The sequence below is a fragment of the Lutra lutra genome, chromosome 4 (assembly GCF_902655055.1).
Source record: "Lutra lutra chromosome 4, mLutLut1.2, whole genome shotgun sequence".
In the NCBI taxonomy this organism is placed as follows: Eukaryota; Metazoa; Chordata; class Mammalia; order Carnivora; family Mustelidae; genus Lutra; species Lutra lutra.
The window spans coordinates 185266963-185291194 of NC_062281.1; the positions used below are offsets into that span (position 1 = coordinate 185266963).

The window sequence follows — 24232 nt, forward strand, 5'->3', positions numbered from 1 at the left end:
TCCAGAAATGCTCACTCCAGAAAACTCCTGGACTTTATTTTTTTTTAAGATTTTTTATTTATTTATTTATTTGACAGAGAGAGACATAGTGAGAAAAGCAACAGAAGCAGAGGGAGTGGGGAGGGAGAAGCAGGCTTCCCACTGAGCAGGGAGCCTGATGCAGGGTTCAATCCCAGGACCCTGAGATCATGACCTAAGCCAAAGGCAGACGCTTAACGACTGAGCCACCCAGACGCCCCAACTCCTGGACTTTAAAGCACAGTTAATGAACATACAGAGGTGGACCCCGGCCACCACCACACCCCGATCTGGCCATTTCCAACACGGCCTGCCCTGAACACTTGCTCTGTGCAAAGAAAGCGCTTCCTGGGCATTCTCATTTTGCTGACATGACTCGGGTCCTCTCATCTCACACAGGAGGGCCCAGAGAGGTGAGGCAGCTTGCCAAAGCTCACACAGCAATGTGTGGTGAGCAGTGAGCACCCGAGTCCCAGCCCAGCATGCTCCTGACTTCCACGCTGTGCCCCGCGCTCAGCTGGTGGCCAGGATCTGCCTGAACAAAGAAATCCTCTGCTTCTCCTAAACACATAAAACAAGTCTCTAATCCTTGTTATTAATGTAAATAATATCCCAGCAAAGCAAGAAAGCTCCCTGCCTCCCCAAGGGGCTTTGGGGATTACGTCTACAGTGTCTGACGCAGCAAGGACAATAACCAATTGACTCTTATTAAAACTCCAATAATGTTGGTGTGATTGCGGCTTTGATAAGAGCCCTGCTGCGAGCGAGGGTCAACCACATTAGGAAAATGTAATTAGACTAATAAATTCCAAGCAATCCTTCTCTCTCTCTCTCTCTCTCTCTCTTTGCTCCAAGGAGGAGCCACTCACAAGACCTCATTACTCACAGGGAGGCCCCACCGGAGGCTCTACTGCAAAGGAAAGTGGATTCCTAGACCCACCTAGTGTGGCCACAGAAAGACCCCCCAGGCTCCCACAGCACCAGAGCACTGGGGACTTACTGCCCAAACAGCAGAAAGCTCAGGGAGCTGCTGATGCTGGGTGGCCTGGGGGTTTCCTACAGAAGCCAAGGTGGTACCTTGAGATTCCAAAAGACCAGCTTTGGGGGGCCAGCAAGGGGACATACTTGAGAGAACGAGCAGCTTCACCCCATCCCAGAGGCCGTCCTAGCCCCAAACTGCAGAGTACAAGCCCATCTTCCAGGGGGAGGTGGACCTTACAAGGAAGTCTGTGTTTCAGAAGAGACCCCGCCACTCGTCCTAACTCCTGACCTTCCAACATAGAGTCAATTCTGCTGTCACACTTGTCTTGAAAACGCAGACATGCTCTGCTGTGATTCATAGATTAGGGAACAACGTGAGCATTGCACGAATGTCTCATGGCTCACACGTCATTTCGTCCACAAGAAACACCGGGCGAACAGAAAACCACATGGCTGAGCCCAGCAGCCAAGGAATGAGTGAAACATACGCACCTCACCAGACAAGGGCCCCGCCCACCAGCACCTGCCCCGCCCACCCGCACCTGCCACTACAACATTACACTCTTCCACAGCGTTTCCCATGACTTTTCCTTCTGCCCCTCCACAAGCAACCGGATGCCCTCTCCCTATCCTCCCCCCGCCAGACTATTTTATATTTTTTCTCTCTGCCCACTGGGCTTTCACTCTCTTTACCTCTCTCTTCTTCCCCTGGTACACAGGGCAACAGGTGCCGGAACTGGGGAGGAGGGGCAGCGAGAGTAGGCGTAACTCCCACGTGCAAACTTCAGGTCTTTTTCCAGATGAAGCACCACACTGATTTGGTAGGTGTGTATTCCTTAGCCTTAAACGTGGCTGGAACTCAGCCACTTTTCATTAGATTCCTACCCTTTCCTGTGTGTCACTGATAAAGAGCCTGAGTGCTGTGCTGAACCCCATTTCCCCTCTAAACCCCGTGGGATCATGCTGTGCAATTTTGCACTGCACAGTGATTTGGAGGCACGCATCTATCTATCAGGTTATAGCAGAAGGGGCTTCTCTCCGCATGCACAAACCACACCATGAGCCAAGAGTAGCGGAGGGTCACGTGCCCACCACACAGAAGGGGACGCAAAGTCCAAGATGAGTCCAGATTCACCAATCTCCTACCTAGCTCATGCTGGGCCCCTGGTCTTGGATTTTTATGTTTATTGCACATTTTTCCTGTGTCTGATACTATGCTAAAGCACTTTATATTCAAGTTGGAGACAAGAGGATGGAGTGAGAATGGGCTTCAGAGTTCGAGTTCCTGAGTTCAAATCCCAGATCTACAGTTCAGCTTTGTGACCTCCAGCAAGTTACGCAACATTTCTGTGCCTCGTTTTCTTGTCTGTGAAGTGGGAATAGTTCCTAGAAAGATGGTAAGGATGATAAAATTAAAAATGCAAGAGGACATGTACTGTTTTACACTGTGACCTGAAACAGGGTCTGGGGCAGAGGAACCACCCTAAAAATCTTGGCCACTCTCCTTATCAGGGCTTAGCTGAAAGGTGATGGGGACGGGGATGGTGGATTGGGGGGTGAGGCACTTGCAATCAGATCCAGCTGCAAATGCTAACTCACCAACTTCCTCCTTTGCAGCTCTAGACAGGTGCCCTGAGCTCTCAGCCTCAGTCTGCTCATCTATAAAGTGGGGTAGCAGTTGCTTGCCCCTCACAGGGTGGCCATGAGGATTCATGGGCTCCCCAAGGCAAGTCACTCATGCAGAGAGCCCAGCCCACAAAACAGAGAGAAGGTGGGTAGTATGACCGTGGGCATCTACCTGCAGGCGTGGGCCTGCCTCAGCTGAACACATCCATTCTCCTTGTTAGTTTCCCCAGCAGTGTCCCTCCCTGAGGCCCCAGAGTACAGTAGCCCCATAGGTGCAGGAAAAGAATCCACTCTGCCTTTCTGGTCCTTCCAGAGGTCATCCTCAGGATCACCGACTCCTTGTCCAACATGAGAGTCTCTGGATCTTGGTGGAGAAGGTCCCTGGCCTGTGGGCAGCCCAGACTCTCCTGCCTAATGCCTATCCCTCCCCCAAGCTGCCAGCACAACAGGTTTGGGGAAGGCTCCCCTACGGCAAACTGCTGGCAGACAGACCACATCCCAGAGGACATCCTCCCTGACCCTCACAGGCCACACACTAGCTCTGGGATGAGAGGCCAGAACTACAGTGGACATGAATGAGCACTGCTGGAAAATCGACTATCCGCCACGTACCATGCTAGGCATTTTATATACAATAACAGCTACTTTGTCAGAGAGATTCTCTACCTCCACTTTACAGATGAGGAAACTGAGGCTCAGAGCAGTTAAATAACCTTTCTACCATGGAGCACAAAGGCAGGAAATAGCAGAGCTGGGATGGGAACCAGATCCAGGACCACCATCCATGTGTTTCCACCAAGCACACCTGCCCGCCTAGCCAGCAGGTCTAGTCAGGTGTCCTGCTCATCCTCTATCCCCCAGCTCACCCACTGGTTCGATGGGGTCAGTGTTGGCGCCGTACACCGGGTTATTCAAGAAGCAAGGAAAGGGACAAGGGGCTTTGAGTATTAGGAAAAGGGACCATGGGAAAATAGGAACCCCACACACACATACACACACCCTCCTCCCAGTGACCAGAGCCACAGGAACCCAACTCAGACCCCAGCAGCATCGGTCCACCCAGCAAGCCAGCCTCGCCCATCCTCAGCGTGTCAGGGGCGTCCAGTCTTTGCCTGAGCACTTCTAGTGACAGGAGCTCACGATGCCCAAGGCCGTCTGTTGCAAGGAGCTGCTAGAAGCCTTGGAGCCAAAAATCCATCTCCCTGTCAATTCTGCCCACAAATTCTGGAGGATACCTCCGCCGGGATAACATCTTCCCTTCCTGGGTGGTATGATTATTATGCACGCTCCCTCCCCCAGCCCAAATCCTCTCTTTCAGGGCCAGATATTTTAATGCTTCCAACCCACCCACCCCCCCAGGATGAAAAGAATAATGGCTGACCATAAAGGTAGCATCAGTGACTAACACTTAACGAACACATCATCGGCATTATCCTACAGCAGGAGTCAGCAAACCATGGCCCATGGGCCAAATCCAGCTCACTGCCGGCTTTTATGTGGCCTCTGAGCCAAGAGTGGCTTTTGCACTTTTAAAGCATTGGGGGAAAAAACTCAGAAAAAGAAGACTCTTGGGTGACACATGAAAAGTATATGAAATTCAAATCCCGGTGTCTATAAATAAAGTTTTATTGGAACACAGCCACGTCCATCATTTCCATATTGTCTATGGCTGCTTTCAAGTCGCTACAGCAGACTTGATGAGTTTGGCAAACAAGATGGCCCACAGAGCCTAAAATGCTTCCTAGCTGGTCCTTTACAGAAAAAGTATGCCCAAAAAGTTTGCTGATTTATATGCTATAGGTTTTACATGCACCATTTCAATCTTACAATAGCCTATGAGGACATTAGTACCATAGTCTTCGTTTTATAAATAAGGACGCAGAAACTCAGTGATGTTGATATAAATTGCCCACGTCTCAGAGCCCCACGTGGTAGAGTCAGGATTCGAACTCGGGCAGTCAGACTCCAGTGTCCGTGTCTTACCCACTCCCCCAGTCTTCCTGGATGCTGCCTGGGGCTGAGAGCACACACCCCAGCCCCAGGGCAGCCATCCTTCTCCGCCATCAATGGGCCCTCTTGGCTTCGTTGTGCATGGTGGGAATGACCAGAACACCTGCTCCGCCTACTGGCCACTATGACCCCCGGACCCTCTTCTAACACTGTTGGCTCTTTTAGGTCTTTCCCAAGCCGACCCTAAGAAGGACCAGTGAACTCACTGCTCTCTGGATATTCCAGAACTGATCCACAAGGACCCTCCAAACTGGGAACAGTAGCAGATGTTATATAAAGTCAATAGCTCTAGCCAGAGGTCTCTAAAAATTCATGAGAGCCAATAAATCTTATTCTTGGGCTGCCCACTGGCTTCCAGTAAAACTGTTCCACCCAGGATCTTGCAAAGATAGAAAGCAGAAATCCCTGGGTCTGCGATCCAGGTTAAAGAAACCTCAAGGCCACCCGCCCTGCTTTTCCCTCTCCAAATCTGGAGAGGTAGCATGCTCCGTTGCCATGGAAACCAGGCTAGGCTGTGTCTGCTCCAAGAAGGATTAAAGACAGACATAAGAGGCAGCAGTCCAGAGGGACAGAGACAGGCTCAGGGATTCCTATTCTGTGATTAAAGTTTCTCAAAGAGGTTTCTACCCCATCATCATTTCTGAGCTCAAATGTGCATTATAAACCTCGGGCTCATCGATAATTACAAGTCAATAGATCTAGAAGGCAAATATTTTATTTTTATTTATACGCATATGAAACGGAGCTGTACCTCGTCCAGCTGGAAAAAACCCAAATAATCCCACTCTGGCATTGCCAGCCGGTGACCCACAGGCTGATTTCAGCCCAGGAAGCTGCCTTCATGGGCCTGCATTTTTTTCCCCAAAATTTCTAAATGCTAACATTTAAATTTTGAAATATTAAAGAGTGCAACTCAGATTTCTGGCTTTTCTTAAAATAATTCAAAGATCTGGCAATGGCAGCCCTATATAGTGACCACCAGTTAGACCTAAATAGGAATTGCCCCTCCAGGCAGGACCCCTGCATCCCCAGCATCCTCTTCCCTCACCCATTTCACATCTTTGTCTTTCCTGGAGGGTGGAGGGCCCCCCCCTTCCACTAGCATTTGCTTTCATGATGCCCCAACCCACCCTGAGTACCGCTACTCCCATTTTACTGGTAGAAATACTGAGGCCCATGGAGAAGAAACATCTTGCCTAAAAACGCACAGTGAACTCATTACCCAATGTCCAGGGTAGGACTCAGCTCAGACCTGCCTGGAAGGAAAGTTTGGAGGTGGGGTTAATATCTGTCAGCTACAAACGTGTCCAAGGTGAAAATTAGATTTTTCTGCTGATTCCAGTTCTGCCAGCTTTGTTCTAGCACTTTGCTGGGGGGGGGGGGGAAGGGTGGAGATAAAAAGAGAAAGTCTCCTCGGACCCGCTGCAACCCCACTGCACTGGCCACGTCTGCCTGCCCACAGCCACGCTCCACATGCCTAAGAATACGGAGGAAGAAAAATACGTGGACAAAAGCCCAGAGCAGCTCTGCAGGGTGCCCAACTTCACAGCTGATGATTCTGTAACCCAGACGAGGAGAGAATGTTAGCCAGGCCTGGGATTAAACCCTCTCTCCGCTACTCCCTAGCTGTGTGACCTTGACCAAGTCGCCTCTTTGAGCCCTTACATCTTTCTCTGTATAGCAGGAGTAAGCAGCCGTACTGTCGAGTTGGGTCACTGTACAGGCTAAAAAAGACCACAACAAAGCACTTAGTGGAGTGTAGGTATACAGTAGGTGCTCTATCGAAGCACTCCTCCCAGCCCGCTTCCACCGCAACCAGACGCAGCTACCCTCTTAAGCCTGAACTCCTCAAAGGTTCAATTCCATGTTCGGCCTGTCACTTCCGCAGCACTCCCCACTCCTTCCCAGTGACCCACCAGTGGCTCTCCACTTCCATGAAAGCCTGCAGGCTCATCCCAGCCTCCGTGATCTTGCCCGAGCCTCACTTGGAGCACCCCTCACCCTCCCTCCCAAGACTACCCAGTGAGACCCAGTGGGGCTGTAACCTCCCCCAGACCCAGAAACTCCACCCTGAACTCTGGTCCCCCAATCACTTGGAGGAATCTGGCCCTATTCTGTAACACTCTATGTGGGACAGACACAGCCCCTGGCATCTCAAAGGCCAGGACAGCTCGCCCATCTTTGAGATCCTTGCTGGGGACAGAGGGCATTCGTAGCAGCCAAGCACCTGTCCCCTCTTCTTTGGACACCAGCATGCACAGATGCCTTTCCAGGACCGACCTCCCCCTCTAAAATGCACTCTTGGCAGGACGCCGCCAAACCAGGACGGGTCATGTGGCCCAAACCCCATCCATGAGATGCCTTCTCTCCCGGGACCTGGAATTTCCAGAACTGCAGAATCATTTCAAGCTGACTGGGGCCACCCATCCCCATGGGATCTCAGAAGGCTTTGGGTCCCTGGTCTTTCCCAACCAATCCTTTAGCCAAGCCTCTGATTCTGCGAGCTGCCTCCTGATCACCTCCTTTCCTGCTGATGTCGACCAGAGCCCACATCCGTGGTTTGCCCAAAAAAAGAGCCCTACCTAAAAGTCTAAACCTCACATCACCTAGATACATGCACACCCAGCTCTCAGAACCGACCCCACAGACACCCAGTCTCGTTAGAGGGACTTGGGCACAGCCAGACACACCATGACCCTCATGCTTTCAGGAAAAGGCCAAGTTGCCAACCGCTTAAGTAATTTGGCTTAACACCTTCTGGCGTCAGCCCATGGAATCGGAGGAAGCCGAGAAGCCACGCGGGGGTGGGGGGGTGGTGGTAGCTCTTGTTTGAAGAAATAAATAAACAAAGGCAACAACAAGAGGCACTGAGCAGATTACAAACAAACCAGGTATTTCTGCAGATGCCAAAAATAGATATTGAGCACCTAAGTAGGATAAACACCGCGTGCACAGATCTTCATTCAATATCCAAGAGCAAAGGGCTTCCGACGCCCCCAGAGGCTGATGCCCCTGAAGAGCAGCACACAGGGGCCGAGGCACAGAAGCAGCCAGACTCACCCCCAGCACAAGTGCAGGGAAGGTCCTAGCTGCCAAGGAAGGACACAGAGAAGTCAGCCCGACAAGGAAGGGTCAAGAGGAGAGATTTCAAAGAGATTAGAACCCCCCTGGTCTAGGCAGCCAGTATCATCTCTCCCCTATACCACCAGCTTCTGGGTTGTCCTTCTGCCTCCGCCTCACCCCCCAAGAGCCTATCTTCAACAATGGGAGCCAGATGATGTCATTCCCTCTGGGAGAAGTGGGACTCAGATGCACCATTCCCCCAACTCCCAACAGCATCTCTCCACTCACCCTTCTGACCTTACCTCCTACCATCCTCCCTACAGGTCCTCAAGCATGATTTGCACAAGCCTACCACAGGGCCTTTGCACATACCACTCCCCGTGCCAAGAATCTCTTCCCCATGTTCTCATGCTTCCTTCTGGTCTCTGCTTAGCGCCCATCCCTGACCACACTGGCTAGTCTCCCCCTCCCATCACTCCACATCCCCCTTCCATTCATTCTTCTCGATAGCTCTCCCAATCTGAAACTGCGCCCCTTTTCTGCTTGTGATTTGCCTCCCTCAACTGGAATGGAAACTCCATGGGGGTGGGAAATTTGTTCTATTCAGGACTGAATCTGTAACACCTAGAACCATGCTTGGCAATAACAGGGATCCATAAATAAGGCTGAATGAGTAAATGAATAAGGAGGTGGATGAAAAAAATGGACTAATGAGCTCCCCAAACAAGAAACACTACACGTCCAGGAATGCCAACTTTCTGCCATTCGCACAGCGGGAGGTTAGAAGCTCAGGGCTGGAGACTGCCTGGGTTCCAATCTGGGCGCTATCACCTTCTGGTTCCCTACCTTCAGGTCAGCACCTGCCCTCTGGGCTTCAGGTCCCTCATCAGTAAATCAGGGACCATCACCATGGCTGGTTGCTGGGAGGTATGATGTGTTCGACTTACAGGACAAGGAGGACAGTGCCTGGTGAGCCCTCAGAGCCCAAGGTCATGGTTTTTGCTTTTATTAATGCTCTTCTGTAACAATTTGAGCCAGGTGGTAGAATCATCAGGGGTTCCTCTTTCACAGGGCACCTTCGCAGAAGGGACAGTGACAAAACACGCACTGTGGGTGCAGGGACACCAGTTTTAGCCCGGCCCTGCCCTGCCATTCCCACGCTGCACGATGTCCCAGCTCACACAACTTCTCTCCCCGACCGGGTCAGGGCCACACACTGCCTCTGGCTCACGGGGCTACTGCAAGGCTCCAGACTGGACCAGGGGTGGGAACACAGGGCCGGGGGAGACAGGGAATCAACGCATCCCACCCATGAGTCATTACTGGATCTGCAGAGCGGCCACGGAGTCAAAAAGCCAGAGTTCAAAGGTGACGCCTCTGACACATGCCACGAAGCCCCAGCTCCCTTTGGAGAGGTCAGCAGTGACTCCAAACCCTCAATTACAAGGGCAGGGAGTGTTCCCGCTACTCACATATCGGTCACAATATCATCCGAGAGCTGAGGGCTGTGCAGGGGAAATTACAGTAATTACTTCGCGGGAGGGCCGGCTGCACAAACTCCGGCTGATCTGAGCCTGGGGTGAGCTCTAGCTCACTGGGAGCTGGGGGAACTTCTGCCTCACCTCGGGGCCCCGGGGAATGATGCCGATGTCACTTCATTGACTCAAGAGCTGCTGTCAAGCCGAGTGGGCAGGAGAGCCTCGCGGATAAGAACATGGGCATCAGTTCGGGGCAGCAGGATCTAGCCCCAGGCTCAGGGTAGACCCTCCAAAGAGGCGAACCCTGAGCTGGGGCGGGGGGCAGCCATGGAGAGGGACCAGTCCATAGCGTTCAAGCAGGGGGTTTGGTTTGAAGGCAAGGAGGGGCTGTCCTGCCTTAGGAGGTTCAGTCCCACAGAAGTGTGAGCCCTTCCTCGTGCCAGCCCCCATTCTAGTCACTGGGAGACAGTGGTGAACAAAGAGTATAAAAATCCCCAGCCCCGGGGACCAGGACCCACCAGGACAGGAGGAAGCCCCTGCCACTGCCCTTCGCCTGCTGCCTTTCACGCAGCGGGGGAAGCGTCCAGCACCTCCAGTTGGCCCCCTCTCCTCACCAACTCTGGATCCCAGTGGCACACCCCCCCACCTGCCCTCTGGCTGGAGCCCCCCAGCAGCTACACAGAGCCCACTCGGAGTTAGGAGTCCCCATTTCCTACATCTGGGTCTCAGCCACGATGCCCTGGGGGAGCTTGTGACAAAGCACAGATGGCCAGACCCAGCCCCGGATGATGGATCCTTCGATCTGAGCAAGGCCAGGGTTTCATCTGAAGCTTGGGAACCACAGGCAAAGCCCTCCTCCATTGGTTACACTCAACCATGAGCTCACCGAGGGCAGAAACCACCTCCCCGGAGCCCCATGTCCTCAGGGCCTGGCACACAGTAGGTGCTCAGGGGAGGGTACATGCTTAGCAGAGTGAGTGGAGAAATATTTAACTAGATCAAACCCCCTTTCCCCGACCCCAAGGTCACTGTGCTTCCACCAAGCAAGACACAGGGGTGACGTGCTCTGAACCTGGCCATCCAAAGTAAATAGAAGAAAGGGGAGGGACCAGAGACCCGGGCACAGAAATGCCTGCTTCTGAGCCTCAGTTCCTCATCCTGAGAATGGGAGCACTGACTCCCTCTCCTATCTGGAGCAGAGAATTCAAGGCTCAGGGGATTGTGATCCTGATAGGTGCAGACCCCTCACAGGCCTCCCAGCCCAGCCTCTCCCACCTGAGAACTGTCCTCTCTGTCCAGCTAAACAATAGCCATCGGCCCCTGCTTGAATACTCCCAACGATGGGATGCTCACCACCTCACTGGAAAACCCATAGCACCATGAAGCCCGCTGGCCCACTGCTAGAAAGTTCTCGTTTAGGAAGCCAGTCCTGACTTCTGACCCCACAGAATAAGGCTGATCCTTGTGTCATCTGCCCGAAGGGATGTCACAGGAATAACACCAGGTCAGATCATTATAAGGACTAAATAAAATAAGGCACCCACAGGTGCCGTGCCCAGGGCCGGCCAACATCAAGGGCACGAAGCATCTTGCTGCATCAGCCAGAGACTGCAGGACTGGACGGCAAGATATAGGCAAGTCCCAGGGCCTTGGAACCTGGAGGAAAGACAGAGAGGGTTTGTCCTCAGATCAGCCATGGAGGGCCTCCCTCCACTTCTCTCATGGGTGGGGGGTGGGGCAGACCAATCACAAATAAGTGACCACGACCTAGAACAGACCAGAACACAGCAGTCCTGGAGCATGAGGCAGCTCTTCCCAGGTACTTTCTGCCACTGCCCGGGGCACATGGAGTGTGAGCAAAGAGGCCGTAGCCTTCTACAGGAGGCTACGTGGAAAGTCAGGAAGGGAGAAGCAGCTGCTGGGCCTTGCAGCACACCAGCTTCTGCATGAAGGCCCCCGGGGACCCGGGTGGGCAAAGTCGGAAGGACTAAGGGCCTGGAGACAAGGAGAATCTTTTTACAGAAATATCCAGCTATTAGAAGGCAGGCGCTCGGCCATGCTCAGGCGGCCTATGGAGCGGGGCTGGTGGACAGTCAGTGGCATGCGGGTGAGACAAGGAGGGGAAGCTGGATGGGGAATCAGGCTGGGCGGGGGATCGTCCGCGGGGGGCCCTCAGGAACCTGAGCCACTGGAAGGACTGAGGCATCTTCAGGAAAGAGGACCACAGGGTCATACACCAGGCCTGCCCCACCGCTGCCCACCAAGGGGAAGGGCCAGCCAGAGGCTCACACACACATCAGGGGCCCCACTCTGCTGCACCCATGTGGTTTTTCCTGTCCTTTGCTGTCTGGGTGGGTCTGGGACACATCATCGAAAACCATGAAGACCAGGATGGGAAGCATAGAGGACTCACTGTCTCATTTAACCTCGGTGGCCGCTGTGAGGGTACCCTCCCCACTTAGCAGTGGGGAAACTGAGTCTCAGACTGAGGCCCAGAGCTCTGTCTCTAAGTTCCCCAAGGGCAGACACCCACCTCTCCACACACTACACCTTGTCAGGTCCGAGGCTCCCAGCCTCTTGCTCCTGGCAGGGCTGGGGGGCAGGGTAGACATTTAGGATCACGTTGCTCTAAGCCTTCTCGTGCTCAAGGCATGCTCATGAACTCAGAAACCCCAGGAATCATCCCGCAGAGAAGGCCTCTGGCCAATGAGGAAGTGAGAAGAGAAAAATGTAAGCGGCCCCTTAAGACACCTCTCTAGGCAGAGGAGGGATTCACGGCACCCTCCTCCCTCTGGGAAGAAAGTCACCAGACTCTCCTCCCAGGCTGGAAGCAAGAGGCCCGGGGAGCCGCGGAGGGCCCGGGGTCCTTCCTCTGGGGTTCAGCAATGGGGAAGAGAGGGCAGAGTGGGGCACTGGGGGGAGCTCTGAGCTCTCTGGGTCTCCTGATGCCTGGGCCAGGAGAAGGCCCGGCGCATGGGATCAAAGCCTCCCTGAGATTGAGGTGGGAGAACCATGGGACACAGGGGTACAGATGTGCCTATGAGGGAACCAGGAATGTTCCCCATAAAAGACCCCAGCACCCCCTTCTGTCCCTGGCACAGCATCTGGCATAAGAGAGCACAGTCCAATATGTAAGTGCTGACTTTGATATAATGACAGGAAGTGTGAGCTCTGCTGCCTGAAACCAGCTGGACCCTCTCTCCACCCAGCCCAAATCCCTAAAACTGGTTTGTCATGGGTGAAATCAGGACAGCTGATGGCTGGGGGGGGAGCATCCTGATATCCAAGCAGGTGGGAGCTGGGGGAAGGTTAACAGAAGAGCGGGGAACACAGTGACCAGGAGCCATGCCCAGGACCACCGCAGGAGTGGCCCTGATGGAGACCCCCTGCACCCACCACCCACCTGCAGACATCATGATACCCAGGCAGGAAGGAAACCACCAAAAATCCCGCTGTGGCCCCAGAGCCCACAGGTACCTTTCCTGGGTACCCTCTCCATCAGAGGGGCAGGAGAGAATTCTGGAAACTTGGCTCACTCCAGCCTCAAAAGCCTTCCCTCCACCGAGGCCTGGGTCCTCAGAGACAGGAGCCTGAAGCAAGGTGTACACTTACCGACCAGCCTTTCTCCCTGCCTGACCCAAAGAGGCGAGCAAGGAGCCAGCCTCTTTGGGTCAGGAGCAGCTCGTTCCATTTTCGCCCGGCCCTACGAGTTAGCCTTATCGTCCTCACTCACAGGGAGAGAAACTGAGTCCCCACGAGGTCAGGGTCCTGCCCAGCAGCCCAGCCAGAAGCCAGGTGGTCTCCTCCACAGCTGTCATCAGGGAGGACCCAGGGGCTGAGGACGCTCAGGGAGAAGGCCTCCCCCATGGGCACAACCAGGCCGGAGGGCTCAGTTCCTCATGCCAACCCAGCCCCCCAGCCCAGCCGGCCCCTGCCCTTCCCTGCTCAGCCCCAGGCCCGTGGCTCCAGAGTCAAACACCAAGGGCCTCCAGGCCCAGTGTAAACCGCTATTGAGCGGTCATGCTCGAACCACCTGGCAGAGAGAAAGGGACCCCGGGAGAGTGACCAGCCCCGAGCATAGCCACCCCCAGAAGGACTAAATTCTGATGGCCGCTGGCCACACGTGCGGGCTTTTCTACAGCTGACTCTGAGGCACGAAAGTGTGGTCAGCTGTGAGGGCCTAGGCATGGGCCTATGGTTTTAAAGGGCCCTAGGGGTGGGGAGGCAGGCAGGTGGGCAGGGGAGGTAAGGAGGGACAAGTGAGAAGACCCCTGGCCCAGCAGGCAGGAGACTATGGGCCTTCCGATGCTCAGGCCACAGAGCCCTGCATTTGAGGGTTTGGACCCTGTGAACCCCTCTCTCAGGGGAGGGGCAGTTCACCTCTACCCTGGGGTGGACTCAGTTATGTTTCAGTTCCTTCCAGCAAGACCACCCACCTCCCTGGCCCTCTGAAGCCACCAAACTCCCGGTTACCCGCAAAGTACAGTCTTGTTAAGCATCAGAAATATAATGAAGAGGGGCGCCTGGGTGGCTCCATCAGTTAAACCTCTGCCTTCGGCTCAGGTCATGATCCCAGGGTCCTGGGATCGAGCCCCACAGCAAGCTCTCTGCTCAGCAGGGAGCCTGCTTCTCCCTCTCCCTCTGCCTGCTCTGCCTGCCGCTCTGCCTACTCATGCTCGCTCTCTCTCTGTGTCAAATAAGTAAATAAATAAAATCTTTAAAAAAATAAAATTCTGTCCCCTCCCCAAAGAAAGCAGAAGCACCTGGGGTTCAGGTAACCTCAGATGAGGCCCCCTGCAAAACCCTCCTGCCCACAATGTCACTTCATCCCCAGATGCTGAGGGGGTTAAAACAAACCAAGCGCTAGAGGAAAGCCATATATTAGAAGCAGAACGATGCGAGGCCCACATTTCCAAAAATCTTCCCACCCAGTGCTCCTTTGGGATGGACCATTTTAGAGATGAAGTGACGGAGGCTCCGACCTTACAGGAACCGCCCCGAAGTGTCTGGGACAGCAAGAACCTGGCCCAGAGAGATGGCTGCTCTGTGCAGGAGGCTGGCTCAGTCCCCAGGGGAAGAAGGGAAGCCGGGAAAGCAGAAACCAGCATCCATTAAGCACCAACAGTGTGCCAGACGCTGCCTAAGGCCCTTCGCATCCAGGATCTTCCTAAATGCCACAATGACCCCCAAAGTTCCAATTCAGCACCCCTCTTCTTCCTCCGTCCGCAGAGAAGGACCCAACACCACAGCGGCCCAACCCCCTCCAGCCCAGACCACGATGGGGATCTGGCTCACTCCGATAAGGACATCTGCAACCTTATTTAAAAGTCGCTATTCCACATAATTAGCGCCACTTACCCCCTCAGATCCATCCTTCTCCTCCGATCGCTTTTATAGCCAGTAATAACTCTCGAAAATTCCTCAACAGATGGAAATTTTATGTGACTAATCATGGCTGTTTGACTAGCTGGGGTGCGGCCTCTCAGGACTCAGGCTGGCAGGGCGCCCACTGAAGTAACTGTCAGGGGGCTGGGCAGAGAGCCCAGAACCCAAGGCCACCTTGAGGGTCCACTCTTCAAAAGGAAGGATCAGCAAGGCCTGGGAAAGTGCCAGGCCCTGGGCAGCACTGGACAGCAGGGGCCCTAGCTTTTCCGGGTCCAGAAGCACCTGTGCACGGGGCACTGACACCCTTCCCCACCCCCTTAGGCTCTTGGTCTCTAGATCCATGATGCTTAGTGCCAGGGAGAAAGCAGGACACCCCAGCTCAAGCACCTAATAACAGCAGCATTCTGCATTCTGACTACCACCCCCTAGGCCCTCACTCCTGCCAGCCCCGTGCCCAAGGCCCACAGGCATTATCCCATCAGTCCTGCCCACCATCCTACGGATGCACGAGAACATTCCCATTTCACAGATTCGCAACAAGATCATGGAGCAAAGTCACAGGCCTGGAGTCACTAGGCTGAGCTGCCACCTCCATCCAGGAAGTTAAGAGTTGGTGCCCCTCCCCCCACTCACACAAGGCCAAGAGATCCTTCTAGAACCCACGCTGAATTTCACCACCATTTAAAAAAAAAAAACTCCCAGCAAGCCCGCAGCACCCTCTAGACAAGACGAAAAGCCCCTTAGCCTGGCCTTCGCAGAGGAACCCCACTCGAAACATCTCTCCAGGAGATAACATATTACACAGGAAGCCGGGTCCAGGGGAGAATATGCAGAGCAAATTATTCATAACAGCCCCGAATTGGAAATACCGCCGTGAACAGGGATGAACAAACAGTGATTTCCAACACGCAACGTGAATCCGTCTGCAGCCAGTGAGAAGGGAGAACCCACACCCGACGGGAAACGACCCCCATAAGGAGTGATTCGCTGTAATAGACGACAGGATTCCCGAGAGGCCGGCCGGGAAGAGCCGAAGAGAGCTCCAGAGAAGAGTGTCAGGGAGGAGCCCCTCTGGGGCTGACACAGAGCCCCCAGGGAAGCATCCCCCTGCCCCAGGCTGAGAGGTGTCCCCCCAGAGCTAAGCTGGAACCCCCAGGAAGTACACACACACACACACACACAGGGCCGCCAACCAGACTCTGTTGAACAAGACAGGCCTGTGGCCCACCACATGGCAAACACTTGGCCTGGTGCCACACTGGTGGAACTTGCTAGAAATCCACCCTGGGGAACTTACCAGAAATCTGCCCTGGGGGATGCCACACAGCCGCCTCTGGTGAGACACCTCACGTGAAAAGTGCCTCCAAAGGGGCGCTGGGGGAGCTGCGGCCGCTGTGCAGGGCAAGAGCTGGGCGCTGGAGGGGCTACAGGAGCTGCAGGGGCCTGGGAGCCCTGAACCAGGAAGCAGGGCCCCGTGTGGCCGCACGGGCTCCCCAGCGCCCTCTACTGACCGAGCTTAGCAGGCCCGGCTGGCAAGAAATTTAAAGGGCCCGGCTCCATTTCCAGCCTGCAGGCAGGAAGGACCGGTCTGCAGTGGTGAAGGAGATCCGGGGGGCTAAGCAGCGCCTTCCATCCCTTTGACTCCTCAGCCTCCACAGGAACCCTCCTGATGCAACCGAACTCCTGTAAACACGACTCTGTATTTCCACCCAAGAAGATACAGCCATCATTGTTATACTTCCGTGTCAGGTTCCTTGCTCAGGGGGGAGTCTGCTTCTCCCTCTCTCCCCTGCTCACGCTCTATCTCTCACTTGTTCTCGCTCAAATAAATAAAGAAAATATTTAAAATAAATAAATAAATGGAAAGGGGAGAGAATGGTTCATGGCTAAGTATGTTCAGGTCTCATGACCTAATTACCTCCTGAATTACTTATTCAGGAACTGGGGGGACGACCTGGCGGTGGGTCCGTGGGCCAAGGGGACCCTTGTGCATCACTCTCCACTTTTTATCGCCTGACCGCCATACAGTCCCCCGTGGACTTTAGGGTCAGAGGGGCACTGTGGGTTCCCAGGAATCAGTGTTGATCCCTGACCCACCTATTTCCCTTTTCTCAGTCCACATCACTCTGATAAATGGCCCAGGCCCCTCTGGGGAGGTTTGGAGGGATATTTACAGTAAGTACCTGCAGCAGTGACAAAGCTTCTTCTGCAGGGGGACTTGGCCGCCCTAGGGCTTTCTAGGCTTATGAGATGACAGATATGGAACCTGGAGGAGAGGCAGAGACCCTCTGTCATGGCAATGCACGGCAGGTTTTGGCTAGCAGACCCAGAGCTTTTTATATTATTTCTATCAAGGCTGCAATTTATTTCATTCCCAGGGACACTGTGATCCACCAGGCACCAGCAGAGATCCCTAGGGGGCAAGGCATTCTGATTGCCCGTATATCCCTGCTGCCTGGCCGTGGATATGCCATCCTGGAGTAGCAGAGACCTCCAGGATGCCCTTATGCCCACTGCAATCAGGGAGGTGATCTCAGCGGAGGCAGCCTCTCAAGTCACACCCAGCCTACAAAAGCCTCAGAGCATTTCACGGATGCTCCCCCACTACGTATCTCTCGATGCCTCTGTCCTCCACTCTTTCTCGTGGAACACAGCTGGCAGGGAGGCGGTACAGATCACACATTCAGTCCAGCATTCCTGCCTCCCCATGCCTTTGAACTCCTTCTTCCACATCATGACATCACAGCTTCATTAACCTTAGGCTACTATCGGGCCCAGATGTCAGTCAATCAACCAAGGAAACTCTCTGAGCCAAAGTCAGTAGCACATGCTAATAACCAAATCCAGACCCTCCAGGAAGTACAGCAATGACAATGAATTCTGCCCCACCTAGTGTTATATCCTGCCCTCTTTGGTCTAAAATCCTCAAAATCCGGGCACTGGGGTGGCTCAGTCGGTTAAGCATCTGCCTTCAGCTGAAGTCATGATCCCAGAGTCCTGGGATCAAGTCCTGCATCAGGCTCCCTGCTCAGCGGGGAGTCTGCTTCTCCCTCTCTGTCTTCCCTCCCCCCAGTCATGTGTGTGCACACAGGAGCTCTCACTTATGCTCTCTCTAATAAATAAATTCTTTAAAAAATAAAAAGATAAGGGGTGCCTGGGTGGCTCAGTGGGTTAAAGCCTCTGCCTTCGGCTCAGGTCATGATCCCAGGGTCCTGGGATCGAGCCCCACATCGGGCTCTCTGCTCAGCGGGGAGCCTGCTTCCTCCTCTCTCTCTGCCTGCCTCTCCGCCTCTTTGTGATTTCTATCTGTCAAATAAATAAATAAATCTTTAAAAAAATAAATAAAATTTTAAAAAAGATAAAATCCTTAAAATCCACTCCTATGCATGGTCCCCGGAATTCTGCTGATGTGTATTAGCAAAGCCTTGCCAGTCTTGGGGCGCTTCCTCTCATGTCCTTGTGCGACCACTGAGGTCTCGGCCTTTGGTAGAGGCTAGTGACAAACAGCGGTAGTCTTGCTAAGTCTCGAGAATGAGCACCCCTTCTCAAGAGATCTGTCCCCCCCCCCACTCCAAGGTAATCACAGGGTTTTTAAGCAGAGGGGAATGATCCTCCTCAGACACAGGCGGGAAGGCCACCACCAGCAATAAGGGGGGCCTGGAGCCACATGGGGTTTAAGAGCGTCAGTTTCATCGGGGACCAAGAGATGTCCCCATTCCATGTTTCAGGACCCCTTTCTATCCCAATCAACGCCCTAATTTTTACACAAAAAATCTGTCAAGACGTGAATTCCATTGCGGTTGCAATTCGGCAACCAACACAATTAAATTTTATGTTCGACTTCCAGCAAACACCAGCCTTGCTGCTGTTAAAAAAAAAAAACAATGAAAATAAAAATAAAAATAAGAGCTCCTGTAAAGGCTGTCAGGACGGCTCTCCAGACCTCGGATTGTGACTTGAGCTCAGCCAATGGACCTGCGCTTGTCCTCTCCTCACTGTAAGCTCTAAAGCCCTCGAAAGAATCCATCCCACCCCCTCCGGTCCTCAGAGTCATCACCACTGCCATGAACGGTGAGCGGGAGCATCGCTCTGGCTCCCAAGGGAACGTGCCTCGGGGGCACCTTGTCTCCATCAGCCTCGGAGTGGGTAGCTGGTTAACTGCAGGGCCGCCACATGCTTTGGGGGACTAGCACCCCGTCTCCTATCAGCAAGGAGCTCGGCACCGTGCTCCAGCCCATGCGAACCCAGTCCGCAGATCTCATCTCGGCAGACCCATCTCCTGGCACCACTGCTGACACCAGTTCTATGTTGGTTTGGGTCTAATCAAGAAAAAGAAACCACACAGGGATTCCAACAGGGAAAGTTCCACAGGAAGAATTATTAACTTCTAATAGGGGATTGAATGAATGTAGCACTGGCTAGTAAATAAAGAGAACTATAATTAATGTAAGAATAACCACTAAAACAGCAGCCACAACCCACACAGCTGAGATAGAGCCCCTGAGGAAGAGACCCCCACCCAGGGCTGAGATAGAGCCCCTAAGAATGCCACCTGCCTCCTCGAGGGGCTTTGGTAAGACCCTCAAAGATGAGTCCCCCCCCACAGAGATGAAACAAATTCCCCAAGAAAGAGTCCCCTCAGGCTGAGGTAGAGCCCCCAACAAAAAGCCCCCCCCCATTCAGGGGCCAAGATAGACCCCTCCCAAACTAGAGCCTCTCAGGAAGAGGCCCCCCCCCACATGAGGCTGAGGTAGAGCCCACCAGGAAGAGCCCCACCCCCACCCAGGACTGCAAAAAAGAGAACCCTAGGGCTGACAGAGAGCCCTTCCCCCCACAAGTCACCCCCACCATGAGGCTGAGATAGCCTCCTCCCAAGGAGAAAATCCCACCCAGGGCTAAGCTAAGGTCCCCCAAAAAGTGTCCCCTCCTAAGGCAGAAAACAACTTTCTAAGAAAAACCCCTGAGCTGAGGAAGAGTCCCCCAAACACACACACACACACACACACACAGGGCCGCCAACCAGACTCTGTTGAACAAGACAGGCCTGTGGCCCACCACATGGCAAACACTTGGCCTGGTGCCACACTGGTGGAACTTGCTAGAAATCCACCCTGGGGAACTTACCAGAAATCTGCCCTGGGGGATGCCGCACAGCCGCCTCTGGCGAGACACCTCACGTGAAAAGTGCCTCCAAAGGGGCGCTGGGGGAGCTGCGGCCGCTGTGCAGGGCAAGAGCTGGGCGCTGGAGGGGCTACAGGAGCTGCAGGGGCCTGGGAGCCCTGAACCAGGAAGCAGGGCCCCGTGTGGCCGCACGGGCTCCCCAGCGCCCTCTACTGACCGAGCTTAGCAGGCCCGGCTGGCAAGAAATTTAAAGGGCCCGGCTCCATTTCCAGCCTGCAGGCAGGAAGGACCGGTCTGCAGTGGTGAAGGAGATGGGGGGGGGTGGCTAAGCAGCGCCCAATGGGATATTACTCGGCCACGAAAAAGAAGAAACCACTGATACATGGATTAATCTTTTAGATAATTAGGTTGAGTGAAAGAAGCCAGACTCAAAACCAGCACATTCTGTTCATTCCCATTCATGAAGTTCAAACACAGACAAACGGGTTTACAAGGACAGAAATTTACAAACAGAGTGGCAAGGGCAGGTGTTTGACTGGAAAAAGGCACAACGGGACCTTCTGGGGCGTAAAGGTCTCATTCTCCTTTGATAGTGGGATGGTGGTAAGAGAGGTGTAGGCATTTGGGAAAACCCTTCACACTTAACATTTTTTTTAAAGATTTTATGTATTCATTTGACAGAGATCACAAGTAGGCAGAGAGGCAGGCAGAGAGAGAGAAGAGGAAGCAGGCTCCCCGCTGAGCAGAGAGCCCGACGCGGGGCTCGATCCCAGGACCCTGAGATCATGACCTGAGCCGAAGGCAGAGGCTCTAACCACCGAGCCACCCAGGTGCCCCCACACTTAACATTTAATACGAATTAGAACTCAGTTCTTAAAAATTACCCCCCAAGGTTGCAAATCCAGTCACTGTGTGCTACCTTCACAGGTAGACAAATACGTTTAGTAAATAAATACAGGCCTGGATCACACACTCTTTGCTTTCCTCACATCAAACCGCTCGACAGTACCCCCAAATCACTAAGCTGCGGGGGTCCCCCCATCTGCCATCTCACTTTTGGTGGCTTCTGTCACCCACAGTCAAGACCAGTCCAGAAGCACGTGACCTTCCCTCTGATAGACTGCCAGAAGGTCAGTAGCAGCCTAACACTCCATCACGACGCCCCTATCGTGCCCCTCGCCTCCTCTCGTCACACAGGCATTTCCTCCCCTCATGTCACTGAAGAGAAAGGCTGAGTACAGCACAATTGGGCATTCTGGGAGAAAGAGAAAGACCACATCCGTGTAACTCTTTTTTTTTTTTTAAGATTTTATTTATTTATTTGACAGGAAGCAGAGAGGCAGGCAGAGAGAGAGGGAGAAGCAATCTCCCCGCTAAGCAGAGAGCCCAATACTGGGCTCGATCCCAGGACCCTGAGATCATGACCTGAGCCGAAGGCAGAGGCTTTAACCCACTGAGCCACCCAGGTGCCCCATCCGTGTAACTTTTTTACAGCATATTGCTATCATTGTTCTAGTTATTATTATTGTCGTTAGTATCTTACTGTGCCTAATTTATAAACTTTATTGCATGTAAGTATGAGATAGTTTGGTACTACCCAGAGTTTCAGGCATCCACGGGGCATCTGGGAATGGATCCCTCGTGGATCAGGGGAGACCACCGTGCTGGCCTGCTTTTCCGGATTCCCGTAACTCCCTCCTCTGACTTCAGGACCAGTTTTATGATACAGATGTGAGCTTCCAAGGGGCAAAAAGTACTCCCCGTGTGACCAGCATGTCTCGAGTGTTCTGCGCCTGACCATGTTTCTGGTACCCTAATGCAAAACAAGCTATGCAGTAGTCCCTTCTCTCATCCCCATTTTACAGATGACGAAGCCGAAATCCAGCTCATCTCAGTGTCTGCGCTCTTAACCACTTTGTCTCTGGACTTAGGCTGCCTGGGTTCAAATGCCAACTCTCCCACTTGCTGAGCGTGGGTCTCAGACATCACCCTGAGCCTTGCTCTACCCATCTCTGAAACAGGAAGAATCACATTTTCCCCTCTTAGTCAGGAGGTGCAAGTGAGTTGACCCACAGAAAATGTTTAGCCCAGCATCCCTCCCAGAGCAGGCGCTCACCATGGGTAAACAACGATGTCCTCAATTCTAAAACTCGAAACACGTTTTCACATGTTAAACGTCTCTGAAACCAGAATATGTCAATGACATCTCACCATCTCCCCAGACGGCGCCAGTCATGACACAGATGCCAGCGCCCATGCGGGCACGAACCTGATCAACACCGTTCGTCCTGTTGGCACTTCCACGTCTTGGGAAGTATCGGATAGCTTTCAGTGAGAATAAAATAAAAATTCGATGAGCTGGGAAAGCGTCGCGGCGTACTTTAGCTGGCAGCTGCTTTTCTTTCTTAGCGGCGTGCGAAATTAACGGTGTGTCTTACAGTTGATGGTTTCTTGGATCTGATGAAATGCACCACAGTATTATCATCGCTGTCTGTCTTCCCTGCTGCGGACAATTGGATTATTGTACCCTATTCTTCCTCCCTCCCCGTCAGACAGTTAGACAGCCTTGCCTTCGTCACGTGACCGCAGCGCCTCCCACCAGCGTGGGGCTTGGCCGAGCGAGCCGCGGGACGTGCGCTTGGTGGGACAGTGCTCTGTTTCCAAAATGCAGCCTTAGGGGACATCACGTGTTTCTGCCCAGCCACGGAAGCAGGCCCGGCGTAGCCACTGGATTCAAGAAGAGCAAGAGACCAGGGTAGCAGGCTGCTACCTGCAGCCGAGCCCCTCAGCTGCCCCAGCTGCGGCGAGCAAGAGGAGTAATCGCTCATGAGCCACGGAGGTTTGGGGGTGCTATTTGCTATGCGGCACTGACATAGTAGCAAGAGCTAATTCATCCACGAAACGGTATGTGCTTTGAAGACAAGGCCCATAGCTCGTTTATCTCTGTATCTCTGTATCTCCGTATCCGGACCAATCCCTGGACACAGTGGGTGTAGAGGACACTCAGACAGATGCTTAGAGATGGAAAGAGCAGGCCTGGGAATCAGACAGACCTGGATTCAAATCTCAGCTCTGCCACTTCCTAAGCCTCAGTCTTACCTGTGAAATGGGGCTCTGAAGTCACAGGAGTGAGGGGAGGGGCAGCGATGGGGGTCAGGGGCTCTATTCAGTGCCTTGAGCTACCAGCCACTCAGGACACACTGCTTCGCCTCCCTGACCAGGTCCTTGTGAGTGAATACATGACTGAGATCCCCCCCATGACCCATTTTTGCAAGCCAGAACCTGCCAAAAGCTCTCTCCCAGATGTTCCTGGCACATGGTAGGCAGGATCTGGCGGGATGGAAGGTCTGGCAGGAGCCAGGAGAGACAGTCGCCAAGCTGCTCCAGTGGTTCACACCCCCCCACCAGAAACCCCCTTTTACCCATTCTATTTCCAACCTGCTTGGCAACCAGGAGCCTGGATGGTGCCAGGCTCAAACTTGGCGGACTTCATGCTCCCCCAGGATTTTCTGCCCCAGTTATTCCCTGTGATACAGGCAAGGGTGGGGAACACCAGGGATGAAGGGCTGCCCATCTGGTCCTTGCAGGGGGACAGGATGGGCTGGCTCTCCTGGCAGACGATCTGCTAGCCAAAGGGGCCCGCAAATGTAGGACCCCTCTGGACCAGCATGTCCCAGGACACCATAGGTCCTGCCCTGGAACAGAGTAATCAGAAAGGAGTGCCAGATTCCTTCCCTGACTCTGTCACAGCCTGCTGGTAACCCAAGGCAGGTCCCTCAAGCTCTCTGTATCTCCATTTCTCTTGTCTCTACAATGACTATATCTGGAGAGACTCCACAGTTCACATCAGAGACTCCCTGGAGCCTGTGGGAACCATGGAGAGGAACTGTGTTGCGGCGCCTACAGCCCAGGCCCTCGGAGCAGACAACCCCAAAGGAGCTGTCTTCGGGGACAACAAGAGCCCCATGCTTCCTGGCCCATGCGGGCTGGGGACTCAGGGGGCTTTTCTCCTAGCCAGACCCTCTCTGATATTTCTCCACCGAAGAAGCCCCACAAGGCCATGGCCAGGGAAACAGACGGCAATGGACCTTCCCCCTGAACTTTTCTTTCTGTGGCCTCCTCCAGCCCCGCTCATTAACAAGCCCTTTGTTGCCATGGTTTTTCTGAGCCCTCCTCAGAAACGAGCAGCAAATCAGAGAATCAGCCAGTCTTGGGCTGAAGGGGCTACAGAGGTAACCTACACACACACACACACACACCCTATACACACATACACGTGTGCATACATACACATGCACAGAAACGCATTTGCACATGTGTGTGCATGCACACATCCTTGTGTGCACCCATACGTGCGTGCACACATGTGATGCACCCACGTGCGTGTTCTGCGTGTCCATATTTGCAGTTATATGCACGCACCCATGTGTACATGTGCATGAATACACACGCACACACAGACAGACACGCACGCGCGGGCACACACACACACACACACACACACACACACACTGATCCTGGGTTTCAGCCCCACACCACCCCATGCAGGC

The 24232-nt window shown here is 53.6% G+C and overlaps 1 protein-coding gene across 2 annotated transcripts in view; it reads right to left on the minus strand.

Annotated features, from left to right (window-relative positions):
• ACTL8 (actin like 8) overlaps window positions 1–19841 on the minus strand; it is a 65047-nt gene extending 45206 nt beyond the window's left edge. The window contains exon 1 of one of the 2 annotated variants that reach the window (XM_047727735.1): window positions 19686–19841. The gene's annotated coding sequence lies outside the window, so the exon portion shown is untranslated. Of the gene's footprint in view, window positions 1–15858; window positions 16015–19685 lie in introns of those variants that run through there. The other variant, XM_047727734.1, reaches the window with a different exon arrangement.
• Window positions 19842–24232: the final 4391 nt, after the last annotated feature.